General features: G+C 46.9%; 1 protein-coding gene across 22 annotated transcripts in view; it reads right to left on the reverse strand.

Moving 5' to 3' along the window:
* LPP (LIM domain containing preferred translocation partner in lipoma) overlaps positions 1-15,380 on the reverse strand; it is a 353,260-nt gene that overhangs the window by 281,595 nt on the left and 56,285 nt on the right. For 12 of the 22 annotated variants that reach the window (XM_054206268.1, XM_054206275.1, XM_054206277.1 and 9 more), the window contains one exon: positions 2-114. The exons of 8 other annotated variants lie outside the window; for them this stretch is intronic. The gene's annotated coding sequence lies outside the window, so the exon portion shown is untranslated. Of the gene's footprint in view, position 1; positions 115-2,335; positions 2,353-2,925; positions 3,052-15,380 lie in introns of those variants that run through there. 2 more of the 22 variants (XM_054206266.1, XM_054206278.1) reach the window with 2 other exon arrangements.

The raw sequence follows: 15,380 nt of genomic DNA on the forward strand, positions 1-15,380 counted from the left end.
CCCTGAGAGAACAGGCAGCTAGGATATCACAAAGCCGTTTCAAGAGAAGACGCTCACATACAAAGGCGTTCAGGCACATTCAGTGCATTCAGGCACACCCAGTTATAAAGTACTCTGAAACAAGAAAAAGAAAAGATTTGTCTTTAGGATGGTAGGTTCAGTAGTAAGGAAAAACCAACAACTCTGAACTGCAAGTTCTTCCACCCCATTATTTAACATTCAAACAGATCTTCAAAAGTAACATCAATGATACATCATGTGCCACCACTCAAACCTGGCCACATTTTCTGACAACCACCATAAGGGTTTGATAAATCCGCGTTCTAGGAAACAAAGTGCTCACTGACTTTGCAGAAAGTTCTGCCAAGCTATAAGCAATACCCAGCACACATCAAAATCAGATGGCTCCGACTCCAAAACTTTATTCACTGTGACAGAGGACAAATCTTAACGTTGCCACCAACGACTTTATTTACAGCATCACTGAAACCAACAGAGGCAAGGTTTCTAGCCTACTTTGAGATTTGAGTGCATGTAATTATGGGACAGACCCAGAGGAAAAAAGCCAGGTCTGATGAAAGACTGAGTAACTTTTGTGTTCACAACATAGTACTTACCTCCTGATCTTCAGGATATTATACCCAGCAAAAAGAAATCTTTCCTGTTAACCTGAGGGTTTGGTGACAACAAGGAAAGAGTAAAGTAAGGACTTACATGAGCAGGGTTTGGAAACAGAGGGGAGACCTCTGAATAACAAAAACATCCCGAATTTCATGAGAGAGAACAAGGAACAGGGGAGCATGGCAATAATACATTTCCCATCCTACTTTCAGGGGCTCTTAGAAAAACAGAGCTAGATGATAGCAGACAGTTTGCCACAGCAGCACCTTTCACCAGTGGATCACCTTTTGCACCCCGTCTCATCTAAATTCCTGTCTCCCCTTAGCAGGGGCTGCTGCTAGCCCCAAAGGATCAAGTGGCTTTTTAAGAAATGTGCCTTTTCCAAGAGCTGAAGCCAAGAAACACTCAATTTGCTGTGAAAACAAGATGCCTGTTGCACATCTAAGGATGTGCCAATGCAACAGCTCATGTCTTCTCTCTTGCATGTACCATCCATCCGACTATCCCTTTTGCTACTACACTTCGTCCATCTCCAAGTTTCTATTTGGGATGTTTTAGTTTTTTTCCTTTGCAATCCTTCTCAGCTGCCCTGGGCTTCTGCTTTCCATGATTACTTCTACTCTTACCAATGCCAACACTTACAGCCAGCCCAAATGCTGCCAGCACAGGAAGGTGACACACTCCTATTTAGCACAGATTTGATAAAAGAAGTGCTGCTTCCAAGGCTAAAGAGGAATACCTGCACCAATAATGTCCCTACAGCAGCACACAGTAGCTGAGAAGACTGAGCAATAAATGCCTGTTACTGAAGATGAAGAACTCAATCTCAAAATGCATGATGGCCAACTAATAAAAGAGTTTAAATGCATGCCCATCTTTAAGGGTGAAAGCAGCTCCAAGGACTTCAGCAAGATCACCTGCAACAGCAGACACGCTAACTCCCAAAATACTAGTGAAAAGTGGATGTTTAGCAAGGGATAGAGCTATGAGGACTGTGCTTCCACCAAGAAAATAGACCCATTTCTACAGCTGAATTACAACAGCTGTTGAAAACCATGGAGTAGCATTGAATGGCAGCCCAGGACAGGGAGCCAAGAAGACTACCACATGCAACTGAAACTGCCAAGGGATTAAGTTAGGTCAAATGTAATTACACAAACTGGAACCTGGCCAGGGTAGTGGCTGGTTTAAGAAAATTAAAAGAGGTGTTCAAAAGTTTCAGAGATGGAGTCCTCCTCCTGTTAATTATTTGGTGAGTCAGTGACTAAAGTCTCAGTACTCTGGGAGGCTGTCTGAAAAAGGGGAAAAAATGAGGCATAAACTTGAAAGGCATTAGAAGCGATTAGCAAAAGCCTTTGTTCTCCATGGCAAGCCTTGCTGCACTAGTGCGCAAAAGCCTTTCATGTTCATGCTGAAAAGTGGCCTTAGTTCCTTTGATACTTCTGGGAGGAAGCATTTAAATTTACAAATATCCCACTGTCAGAAGTTACAGACAACAGTTGAGGAACTTCTGCATGTCCCAGCCAGGTCATACCTAGCTCCAAAGCCAGCGCTCAGGCAGGCAGTGCTGCTGCTGAAGCGAGGAAGGCAAGCAAGGACACATGGAAGTTCACTGAAGCCCAGAGCAACCATCTACTCTACTTGCTAGCACTGTACGAAAGCCAGGTCATGGGGAAAAGGAGGCTGCAACCATGTAGGACAGTGGCCTCCTCACCTTCATTGGTGATTGGAAGATGGGGAGCACGCAAGGCAGGCAATGTTAAGGAGACCAGAAAGGATGCTTCATGGTCTGGCAGCCGAGTGTCACTTTGAAAGATTAGATTCTGTTTATGTCTCTGCCACAAACCTCCTGAACGATAAGAGATATCAAATGTATCAAATTTTTTACCAGATATTTATTGCTGTGCCTTTTCTGGCTAACTAAATACACAGAAAGACCACATCCAGAAGAAAGAAGAAGTAGCAGTCATGGATTGAGATTCTCAGTTTAATCTCTGATTGAAACTTGTACTACAATCATGTACAGCGCTACAAAACATGAAGTGTTCTGAAAAAACAGGCCTTGTAAGTCTCAGTTTTGGCACCTGAAAGTAGTAGATGCCTCTGCTACCTCTGCATCTGAAAATCATCATTAGAGATACACTCATTACTGTCTTTGAAGCAGTTGGATGTGACAGTAAAAGCAGTACGAAACTGGAGATTAACCTTTTTGGGTAGCTTATTCAGTGAAATTTTCAGATGATGCACATTAAATAAAGCAATTTTTTGACTGATGTGAAAAAAACAAAAAGATTAAATAACTACCTTCTCAACAAGTGCCATACACCAGGCGCGTTGAGTGACATGGTTTCCTCTCGAAGCGACAGCCAGTGAACATACAACCGAAGGCGCTGCCATATTGTTTTCATGCACTTTGGGGTTTTCTTCCCCCTTTTCAGAAAACAAGCCAGGAAAAGGCAGACAGTTTACAGCACAGATTGGTGCAATTTGTGCTAACGGCCTAAGCGTAGATGCAAGCAGCAGGTCACTTCTGTTTGTGTGGAACACCCAAGTTCTGGTGGGACAATTGTTACCATGGCACACCTTGCCCAGCCCAGCAACACCTCCTCCAACGCACTGCTTCATAACAAGCAGGGCAAGAACTAGGGAGCACAGGAGAAAGTCTGTGCTGTCTTGCAATGATGTGCAAAAACCAGGGACAAGCAACTGTGGAAAAATGTTGCAGTCTCTGCTGACCACATGCAAGCTGTTGCTCTTCCAAAGTGTAGTCAAACACTCTTCCAGATAGCAAAAACCCCAAATGCCCTAAATCCCTCATCCCTGGCGCTCCCCTTTGACGAGGCAAGTCACTCCTTTGGAGTCCTCAGGTACCACAGAGACAGTAAAGACACAGATTTCTTTTATAAATAGGAGCAAAACAGTACTGCAGTTCTTCCCATTCTTCCCAAACACCTTCCAGCCAGCCTCCTCTGAATCAGCTCCACCACTTTAACCGGAAAGGCCCGCAAAAAGAGGTTCTGACGGAAGCAAAGACCTAGCACAGAAAACCACAGCTAAACTGGTACAAGCCAGAGAAGACTGTAGGAAGCAGTATTATAATGCTTTTTGAGTTTAAAATATTCAGCAAGGTCAACACAGAGCATGTAGTTATCTCCGGGCTTGTATATGCCCCAGGCCATATGCACTGACAGCACGATGCCGAAGGCAGCCACCTCAGCCACACTGGTCTCTGCAGCAGAGCCACCAGCAGCCCCCAGCCCTAAGCACCCTAATTAGCAAAAGGTGGAGAGGACACTTAATGACAGCATCCTTGCATCCTTGCCCTGAACAGGGGCATGCCTCGTCCCTTCTCCTTGACTTGGGATGAAAAGCCAAGCCATGCATTGCTGTTGCAAGGAGAACTCCCCCTGGTCCCTGATGCGCATCATCACCAGAGCCAAGCGCGGGCACCATTGTACGTAAGGGGAAAGCACAGCATTGATGCTACGTAGACCACAAAGAATATATATTTTTTTGGCATGACTGCACACAAGGCCAACCCACATACCCTGAAGGGTTTCATGCTGAAGAGGGACCTGCTGCCAAGAAAAGGTGGCCAAGGTGGCCAGAGCATGAGGGGGAGGTCTCCCTGCGGTGATTAACCGATACTGATAATGACCTGTAGTGCCTGAAACAAAGCACAAGGAAATGGCAAAAGGCCAAGCAGTAATAAAGACAGAGTCAGGGCTGTTGCTCAAATAAGAATTTTTTTTTGCCTAGGTTATTTGTTGTTAAAAATAAAAGTTTCCGCATGCAAGGACATCCTATTTGCTGTATTAAATTAAAGGGATGATTCAAGAGGGAACAGCTTTCAGTAGGGGGAGGGGGGGGGTGGAAATCAATTTCAGGTTGCTACGGACAACTGGGCTGTCTTGTGTAAAACTAAATGGGATTCAGCTCTACCAACCTGAACGCTAAACATTCCCTGAAATACAAGACACACACGCTCTCTAAATAAATAAATACAATAAAACACAGTCTTGTGTCATCTCCTGGCTTTATTTTTGCTGAATTAAGGACATGCCCAAACCTGCTAATTACTGCAAAATACAGGACTGAAGTTTTTGCTGCCTTACAGGGGAAAAAAAAAAAAATATTTAATGGCAGGGTGGCATTTGGCAAGATGAACCAGAGCAGCACCCAGATTCACCTTACTCTGGGCCCTTTCGTGTGGTCTAGGCTTGCAGCAGGATCTAAAACAATGTTCTGCTGATCCAAGCTCCTGCATAGCTCAGCTAGCAAGGGCTGGAGAAAGCTCAGCATGGGGCTTTCGAGCCTGTCCTAGCTGATACTGGATGGAGGCAGTTTAACCTGCCTGTGGGTCCTCGAACAGCCTGAGCAGAAACAACATCCTCCACCTGAGCAGCTGACCTGTGGTCACAGCAGCCAGGTAGGAACCTTGCATGGTGGGACCACTGGGGACAACATGGTGGCCGTGGTCTGGCAGCTGTCCTCTATGCATACCTTGCGCTGGAATAATTTCAAACGGGTTTTAAGCACCATCCCCACTCCCCACAGAAAGTTAAGACAGGTGGGCACAGGGCTCCATCACCAGTGGGATGTTCTCCTCCAGCACACCCTCCATAAGCAGCCCAGAGCAACACACTGAGACCCCATCTGCAAACCACAGATGCCAGTCCTCACACCCCCCTGAGCGACGAGGGCAAGAAGCAATGGCAGCCCTGGGAGCCTCACCACCCCTCTGTGCCGGGCACACTAACCACTGGGGTCTTCGGGAGCCTGGGGTAACTGGGAGCTTGGGAGAGACGTTTAAGAAAGCAGAGGCATAATCTGGCAAAGATCAGAGCCACCGGTCAGGAGCTGCACCTCCGAACTCCAAACTCCTGGTCAGAAAGGATGGAGCAGAGGAGATGAGGCGAGGCATCCAATTTTGTACCCTTCCCCAACAGATAAGCAACCAAATAAATCCATCTAGATAACCTCTCCATCAACACAACAGGAAACATTCCCATCCCATGATACTATGAGTCTTAATTTTAAGGAGCAGGTGATGTTTTTCCAATGAAACATACCATTAAAATATAAGATTTTATTAGCAAAATCAATGATGTGTGCAGAGGCAGTCCCTCGTGGCTTTTAAAAAAAATAATCTATGAAGCTGATAGCAATAGAGAACATTGTGTAATTATTACAGCTGTTTTACAGGATTCTCTAATAATGATGGCCCCTACTTCTGGTAAGACACCTTAAGGCAGTACCACAAAAAAAAGAAAATATAAATAAAGAGCACCAGAAGCTCAGCATTTCCCCGCACTTAGAGGGTGCAAACATGTTGCCCACTTTGTGTCTACTGAATTACCTTTTTTTTTTTTTCCTCCCCAGCAAGAGGATAATACTCTGGAAACAAAAACACCACAACATTTACAGAAATATTTACCAGTCACCTGCCTCCTTCTCCTTCTCCACCAGTTCCAGTGTGTTTTGTTGCATTCAAAAAGTAACTTGGGGAGATTTACTCCCATTTAACCCTAGCAGAAATGGAAGCAAGAGAGAGAGGCCATGACCCTTCAAGCACCTACAAAATGCATGATGGCCCTTAACCATGCACACAGGCTAGGCATCATCAGCATCTGAAAACCCTCTGCAATCGATACACCCACTGGGGACACAGGAGTGGAGACCTGACACCCGTTTCCCCCACCAGGCTCACTGGTTTCCCACAACGCACAGCCGCAATGCCCGACGCAGCTCCCTCCCAATGTTTCATCCAGTACCAGCTGTGGCAGATGGGACAGCTGGATCTACCCATCTCCAGGAGGAAGCCAGATGCACACATGAACCCAACTGCAAGTCCAGCACCCCAAGCAATCACTATCCTCACCTCCCATGGGATGCTATGAGCATATCCAATCCCCCCAGCCTGCCAGTCTCCGGTTCTCATCTGGTAGCCATTGTCCATATCAATACCATCGTGAAGAGCTCAGACAGTCAAGAAATGCAGGCATTCCAAATCCAACGCTTACTGACCAACTTCTCAGGGAGCTCTGGGTAATACGCAAGGAGCACCATTAAGTCCCAGGTATTGCAATGCACTTAAGAATGTGCTTATGTGAAGTGGTGCCAAAAAATGACACCTGCCAGTTCCACCCCAAATGTTTTGCCTTGCACCCATAGCTACCCATTTGCAAGAGCCTATTTTTTCCTCTGAGTGGACCTTAAAGTCTCTTTACTCCACCTGGCTTTAAACAACCTCCAGATGCATGTGGGGATGGATGAGGAAAGAGTAACAAGCATACTCAACAGATGTTTTCATTAGCACAAATTTGCCATTCATTCCTCTTTCTTCTACCATCAAACTCCTCTATTATCCTCACTGGATAATTTACAGCGCTTGTTGCAAAGTACAGTCTCTGAGAACAGAGACAGCACACACTTGATAATGTAGAAGTTCAAAGAGCTGAGCCACGCATGACCTGCAAGCAGATTGTTGCTATTTCCTTGCACGTATAAAAGGGCTTTGCCTTCATGCAGTGCTGGAACTTGTCATCATGAAACACCCTCCTGTTACAACATGGCCCAGAGGAGCTACTATTTTGGGTCCTAATAACGTGCTTGGTTTTACAGGAAAGCAAGAAGGCAAGTAACATGGAACAACCCAGCTGTCAAGTAGAGAAACAGATGGGATCCTCACAAAGCTACACAGATTGCCTTAGTCAAGTGCTGTCACAGCCCATCCTCGAGACGGGAAAGCACAGTGCAGGAGCTAGATGAAAGGAGCTTGTGAAATTAAGTAGCATCATCACCTCTACAAGGCCTGCAAAGAGACAATAGAGAATTGCTTTCCAGGCACTCTGATCCCAAGGCAATAAAACATGACTCAAAGTTGTTAGGCTGTTTTTTCCCCTACTAGAAATGCCTTTTGGCTGAGTGACAATTGCTCAATTCTCCCACCTGCCCGTCCCCATGAAACACAAGACAGCATCCACGGAAAGATGCAACAGGAAGCACAGATCACGTCCATGGTCTTGGAACAGCTCTCCTTTCGTAAGCGAGCACAAACAAGGTTGACTGGAGGTGTCCCTGCCAGCGTGGCCCCAGGTGCTGGCAGGCAGGCAGGCTGCCCGTGCACAGGCAGCACCATGATTCATTCTGCTGTGGCATCTAGTCCACAATTTGGCTTCCAAGCAATCTAGGAAACCACAACACCTGCCATGGCGGTTCAGCTCCTGTGTCACTGAAGGACGTGTCTTTGCATTCATGAGTCAGTGGCAAACCAGGAGAGGGGATGGACTAGGCCTGACCTTCCTCATTCGAACCCTTGGGAGGACGCTAAACCCAAGCTAACAAACCAGTGCTTCAGAAACCCAGCATGCTTGGAGTTATCAGGGCCCATACCTAATAAATCCAGGGCCTGTGCTTCACACCTACAGTCCAAGCTTGGACTAGAGCAGCCCCTGAGCACAGCTGGCCATTCATGCCCGTAGTTATTCAAGCAACAAAGGCTGCAGGCAGAGGGAAGGCTGAAGCCAGATTATGAATGAAGTAACGGGATCGATTCCCTTATCTACCCTCCACCCCTCACTAACTGGAAGATGCTATTCAGGGAAAATATAATTTAAAGGAAGATGCTAATGATGAATCACATTGATTTTCAGGACAAGAAAATAGATGTAATTGCAGTCTGCCTGCTTGCAGCTTGCCAGGAGTCATAGAGAGTTTCAGGACAACCCGGCCTCCTCTCCCCTTGCTCATCCCAGTCCCCTTCCCTCCTCCGTCCCCCACCTCCTAAGAAAGAAAAAAATCCTTACAGAAAAGAAATTCCCTTACAACTATGTGTTGCCAGGAGTCAGCTCAATGCTGGCTTCCCTCTCCCTGCTAAACAGTACAAAGCCTCAATTAATGGATGCGCAGAGGGTCCACTTTCCATCAAAAACCAAATTCCGAGTGTTCAGCTGGGAGGAATGCATCGTATGTCTGGTATTCACACTGCGCCCTCTTTTCCTCTTCCTTTTTTTGGCCATATAAGGAGCTGTGCACAGCAGGCTGGCCTGGGGAGCACAGCGCTGCCTGCTCAACGCTGTTAGACTTCCGACTTTGTTTGTCTTTACTGGAAATCCAATCAATCCATCTAGGAAAAAGGCTAGTGCATTCACCGCAGAGCGTCAGGCTCAGACATCACGCTCCTGAGATTCAGGATAAAAAGAGGAGCAAGCTGAACTAGACCAGCCCAGCAAGGGCTCCTGCAGAGATGCATGCACATGTACATATGCCCAGGCAGTAATTTTCTTAATTATATTGGAGGGAAGGGGGGTGCTAACTTAAAAATGTGAGACTATTACAGCTACAGTCCTAAAGGGCTGTTTTCCAGGTTAGCAGCACTCAAGTCATATCTGCACAGGCAATAAAAGGTAATCTGGCCTTCAGTGCGCGTACCTGGGGCTGGGAGGGTTACGTGCCCTTGGCCACAGAGAAATACGTCCTCTCTAACACGCACAGGTTATAAACAGGAGTGTGGGACCATGCTTTAGAGACGCAAATCACTGAGAATTTTTCCTAAAGTCCTGATAATCTCTAAGTTCAAGTCTATTGCAGCAATTTCAGCAGCAGACTGGGATTTCCATATCCAGGACACAATTGCAATATTACATTCTAAAAAAATGAAACCTTTTTGCCACTGCTGCTTCTACTGTAAACAACAGACTATTCCTGCGGGCACCCAAGACTCTGCAGGAACAAAAATAAGAGAAAGACATTCTCCTCTGCCAAAGGCAGGAAAACCTGGATCACAAATATCCAGGAAGAATCTGCATCAACTCCTGCCTGTTCAGCATCGGAAGAGCAGCTCTCATTTCACCTCTCACAGGAAAGTGGCGACGACAACCACAGGGGTGGGGAGACAAACGTGGGATCGATCACCATCAGAGCATGGCAAACAGCCCCAGGAAAGAAGGAAGCCCACAGATAGAATGCCAATATCTGGATTGTCTCCAGTTCAGCCCTGGCTTTTCCTCCCATACGGAAGACCTGAAAAGATCTGCATGACCATCTATGCTGCTCCTTACCCTCCGCTACTTCAGAGCAACGTGCTTCTGTCTGCTTTCCTCAGCCAGGCATCAGGGTCCCACATCAGGCCACGCTAGAGCTGGCCAGAAAGAAGATGGGGAACCTTAAAGAAATCAGCAACTTGATTCACTTCCCCAAGAGTGTTGTCTTCAACCCAGGCTGGTTCTCGCTGCCTCAAAGGATGATGCAAATCCTCACCAGCAGGCAGGTTGGCAGTATTCTGCCCCAGATACCATCTCATTCCAGTGTCCAAAATATAAAGATTGCCTTAAACCTGAGGCAGGAGGTTTAATCTTGCTCCCATTTTTAGTTTATCTTTTGCCAATAGTCATTAGCACTGAAATAATTCTTCACACACACAGAAGCATCCGATCTGCCTTTGGATCTGAGGCCACTGGCCCCACGAGCCTCCTCTAGCAACAAACCACATGCTCCAAATTATAGGTCAGGTGACAGAGTTGGGTTTTGTTTGGTTTTTGGTTGTTTTGGTTTTGTTTTTTTTTTTTTTTTTTTTTTTTTTAAAAACAAGCTTCCAGATTCTCATCTTTCAGCTTCAACTGACCATTGTATGTGTCTGTGTATTGGGACAAGGAAAACAGACACGCAAAAGCTGCCTCCCCTCTTACAGACATCTCTCTGTGCTTCTTCAAAGAGGACAATCACAATGCTTTGAGTCCCTCTGCAAACACATTTAGAGGGCAGGACACCACTTGGGCAGAAGTGAGACATTTCCCATCAGCACCATGCTAACTTCCCTCCCTATAGAGTCTGATGGGTGTTACCCCATGGGGTGACAATACTGACCATCACAGCTCCTCATGCTTGGCCCCAGGACCACAGCAGCAGGAAGCAGTTAATGAGCAACCCAAATCCACTCAACCACCCTGTCCTGTCCTTCTGCCTCTGACAAACATAATGAGTCCCATCCCCTGCCCAGCACCAGCACCTTTGGGCTATGGTTCCCCATCACCACCCTCTCCTTGGAGGTCCAGTCCCACCTCCTGCAGCTGCCTGCTCCCAACCCTCCACCTGCACAGAGTTGCCTGCACTGGGGAATGGGAAGGACATCGGCCAGAAACCTCTTCATGACGTCCAAATACAGTCTTCAACCTTCCATTTGATGTACTCAGATGGAGACAGGGATGTTCTAAAGCACCCACTGGAGTGACCTGGATGAAGACACATGGTTGAAACTCGATGGGGGGAGGGGAAGATTTCTAGCCTCATTAATAACAGCCTGAAATTAAAAGCAGAGCTTGTAGTACAGCTGCAATTCCAGCTACCCTGCTGCTTGTGTTAACAGTGTGGCTTTATTATGGTCAGGGATTAAAAACAGCTCCAACAATTAAAGGAGAGGAAAAAAAAAACAACAAAAAAATGACCAAACGAAAGAACCACCAACAACGAAAATCAGTAACATAAAAAATTCCTGTGGGCTGGAATGATTAGCAAAAAAAAGTTGTGTGTGAGAAGCAAGAGTGAATGTTTCCTTCCCTGCTGGCAACAGGCCCTCACATGCCCCCTGCCAAGTATATTTGTCCCCTACCCATGGGAAGCCACACGGTGCCCTGTGGCTCAGCACCAGCCACCGTCGGTCCCCAGTGGGATGTCACCTCCCACCCAAGAGTACGTGCTCTGCAGCCACCCTGCTCTAAGTGGACAGCTTGGAAACCTTCCTCACTCCCACTGCCTAAATGCTATGGCCTTAAGAAAAAAAAAAAGGAAAAGAAAAAAATGTCTTGCAATAAACAACTAATATGCCTGGAACTTCTCAGGAGGCACCAGTCCTCAGCTAGCAGCCAGAGAAGGTGGTGGGGGCAAGAGTTGGGGAGGATCAGCAGACCCATGGGGCCTCTCACAGGAGCCGAGCAGAAGCGTGCCCGTGTTTCTTGGAGGTGAGCTGGTTGCCCAATGGTTCCTGAAAAGGCAATCACCCTGTGTGTCCCGATGCCTGCCCACAGCAGCCCTGCCACCAGCCAGGATGAGGAGCCAGTGGGAAGCGTCAGTTTGTTGCGTCTCATTGCCTTTGAGGTCTTGGTCAATAATGCTGAGATTTGAACCTACTTTGTCTTCTTTATAAGAATTAAAAGCAATAAATTCATGAGAAAGAGGAAAACTATCTATCTCTTTTCCCCTCTTTCACCCCCTGACTGACACAGAACATGCCCTTCTTTCTTTTCAAGCGCTGGCAGCTCACCAATAAGCCCAGTCTCTGCAGCCAAACCACCAACTAGGCACAGGTTCAGCAATCAGCTGGGCTGCAACTCCAGCCCTTCTCAAGGGGAGAGGCCCCTGGACCTCCACAGGAACAGCTACAGGAACCAGGGGCTACGTAGGGACCTCAAAAGCCCTGGGAAGCAGTTTGTAAAACTTCTGTGTGAGCAGGAGGGAAAATAAAAATACATCAAAAACAAAGAATCACCTCCATGCATGCACATGAGCCAACAAACAGAATGGGAGCTGGCAAAAGAGACACTCAAAGCTGTTTCTCCAGGTCTCCAAGGATGACTGTTTCTTCACACCCCAAAATTCTGAGGAGGCACAGCCCCGAGCCAGGGCAGGGGATCCTGAGGAGCAGCCCACCCTGATGCCCATGTGGGACATCCCACCATCTCAGCATGAACAGCAGGACCCACTGCTCCCCTCTGGTTTTTGGGGGCACAGAGGCAGGAGGTCCACATTCAGCAAGGAAAAGATGATCTTTCACCCTTTGTTTTTATCATTGGTACTATGAAAATTGCCATGTTTTCAAGCTTGGCACCTTTCATCTCCACCAAGATGTGATAAAAAACAAAGGTGACATTTCCAGGGAAATCATCTATGTTCACTGCAAAGCTACTGAACACCACAAGTCCTTTACAGGCCAAAAATATCACACGCAAGGCTCACACCTGCTTTTTCTCAACCATGTTTCGCCCCTCTGCCCTCACAAGTTTCTAGTCCAGTTGCACAGAAGCTTTGGAGTTTGGGATTTCTTCTACTTCTTTTATTGCACTGTTGCTTTTGCCTTTGAACAACAAAAGAAAGCAAGAGCAGCCACAGCATCGTGGGAAGGCAAAGGCTTCCTCTCAGCCAAACAGAGCCACACCTACAGCTCTTCCACCACCGCAGAAGGTTTGGCCTTCAAAATCAGCCCAAACCTTGCCCATCAACAAAAGCCGTCTTCTTTGCACTATGTGGATATAAACCCAATGACCAGAGGACATCCACAGAGATATGTTCTGGGCAACAAATTCCTGCAGCTACCACAGAGCTGTGATGCTCCAGAGCCAACCTCCTGACACAATGGTGGTCATCTGCACCCAAGACAGCAGACTCAGACTCCTCCAGTGGTTTCCCACGGGGCCACACAGGAGAAATTTGGTTCTCATGGCTGCAGCACCCCATCAGTAAAAGCGACACTGGGAGCACCCAACAGATCTGAGCCCCATCCTTACTCCGGGACGGACACAGAATTGCTTTCCATAAGGGATCGAAATTCCCTTACCAGGGATGTGACTATTAGTTGACAGAAAAAATCATCACCACTTTTGCAGACAGAATGGTGAATTCAGGTAAGTTTTTGCTGCTGTAATGAAGGATAATGATGCCCCACCCAAATGAAGAAGATCCGTCGTTATATGACAATGCATGTGTCTAGACAGCTGCTCTCAAAAGCCTGCCAAGAACATTTTACACTGTTCATTTTCATAAGCTCAGAAACTCCAAGCCAGGCGGTACAAACCCTTTATAATTCCCTTCACTGTAGGGCTACAAAGGGCTTCAGTAGAATTGCACTTGAAGCCGTGTCTGCAGAAATATCACAGCTAAAGTGGCAAATCCCCAGCAACCACACAGCTGTCTGCACCACGTCCAGGGCCTGTTTGATAGGGTAAGAAAACCAAAACCTCCTTTCTTTTTCCCAGCAGAAGTCTCCAGTATTTCGCAAACATTTAAATTAAAACTAATACACTCCACAATATACTTTCTTTCTCAGACACCAGAACACTTTCTAAATACCAAGGTGACTGCAACCAAAAGTCACCGCGGCTTAACAAATTTGGGTGAAGTGACTTCTCAGTGGTTTCAGCTAAAGGGTTTTGTTTCGCCTTTGCAGCAGGCTGGGAGCACATGCGGCCACCGCAGCTCAGCCAACGTTCAGCTGTGATAACACACCACCTCCCTGCAGCCTCGCAGCCCCACAAAGGGAGGCATTATCCCCACTCTGAAGACAGGAGAAATGGAAGCTCAAAACCAACAAACCACCCAAAAAAACCAAACCAACCAACACCAAAAACAGAAAGAATAAAAAAAAACCACACAAACCCAAGAGGGGTTGGGAGCCACGCTGCCACATCACACTCACTTCTGGATTGAAAAGAAGGGGATACTTGAAGGATGTGGGATCGTGGCTGCACCAGGTACAACCTGGTAGGAGGTAAAGCGGCTGGGGCTTAGGGAAAGCACACAGGACCAGGAGTAGCTGAGCAAGTGCCAGCCACCAAGGCAGAGGCTGTGGCCATAAGGCACATGGCAAAAAAGAGCTCTTCTGAAGGAGGAAACCTCACAATGAAGCAGGAAAACAGACTGAGGATGTGCAGGGCAGTAACTGGCCCTCAGGCCCACCAGCTGGTCCCAGGAAAGCCTCAGCACATTGCAATCAATCATGTTTTTAACCAGACCACTCATAATCTTTATCAGCTTTATCAGGGCAGAACCAACAGAGTGTCACACAGCTACTCGCGAACAGGAGGTGGAGCCCATTGGGGTGTCTCTTCTAGAAACAGCCAAAATGCACTGTACGGACATTTGCACTTGGATGATTCAGATCCTGTCCTTACTAGTAGATGCTACAGTCTTTATCCTACATAGGACAACTGCATTGAAAAAGATTCCCCCTCTTGCCCCAGAATTTGTGACCTTCGACATCACAGCTTTTTGGCTGCAAGTAATGTCCATCCCTGCACAGGTAGATGGGGTTCAATGCTTTGCCTGGGGTCAAGCAGGGCTGCTCCTTCTCTTAAAAACCTGTGCTTCCAGGTCCAGCAGAAGAATCCCCACATGGTCAGGCACCCTAATTGGCCAAAAACAGGCAAGTGCTGAGCACTGCCTTCCCTTAGACAGTTTACCAACAAACATCTGAGTGGAATCAGGATGGGCCACTCACATACACTCCTCCTAAAATGTATTCAGTTCAAATCCATGCTTTCATCTTCTCTGACACAAGTCCATATTTCTCCATTAACAGTTGAGGTGCTACCAACACCCCGAGGAGGAGGGTGATCCCCTTCCAGAGCTTCAAAGTCTCAATGAAATAACAAGCTGCAGCTCAGGGTGGAAATCAACGCTGGGACCAGTAGCCCTCATGAACCAAAATAGCTCTAGAATGTGATTTAGAGATTATTGGAATTTATCAGGTTAAACATGCTAATGTATCAAACCCACCCAGGACTTAAACCTTCGTACCCATACAATGCAAGAATTTGTTCACTAAAAATGTCATAACACACCTACAATAAACTATTAGTGCATTTTCAGAGAGGGAAATTTAGGCACCCAGAGCAGCAGTGGGTTGTCACTACAGTCAAGGAAAGAACTCAGGCTCACCCCATTTTCCAGCCTATCACAGACACATGCTCCCAAGAACTCAAGTCTTTCCTCATTAAACGAGGAAAAAACCATCCTTCTGGGGTGACACCTCAAGCTTTGTTTTTTGT

Source organism: Rissa tridactyla, chromosome 6 (assembly GCF_028500815.1).
Source record: "Rissa tridactyla isolate bRisTri1 chromosome 6, bRisTri1.patW.cur.20221130, whole genome shotgun sequence".
In the NCBI taxonomy this organism is placed as follows: Eukaryota; Metazoa; Chordata; class Aves; order Charadriiformes; family Laridae; genus Rissa; species Rissa tridactyla.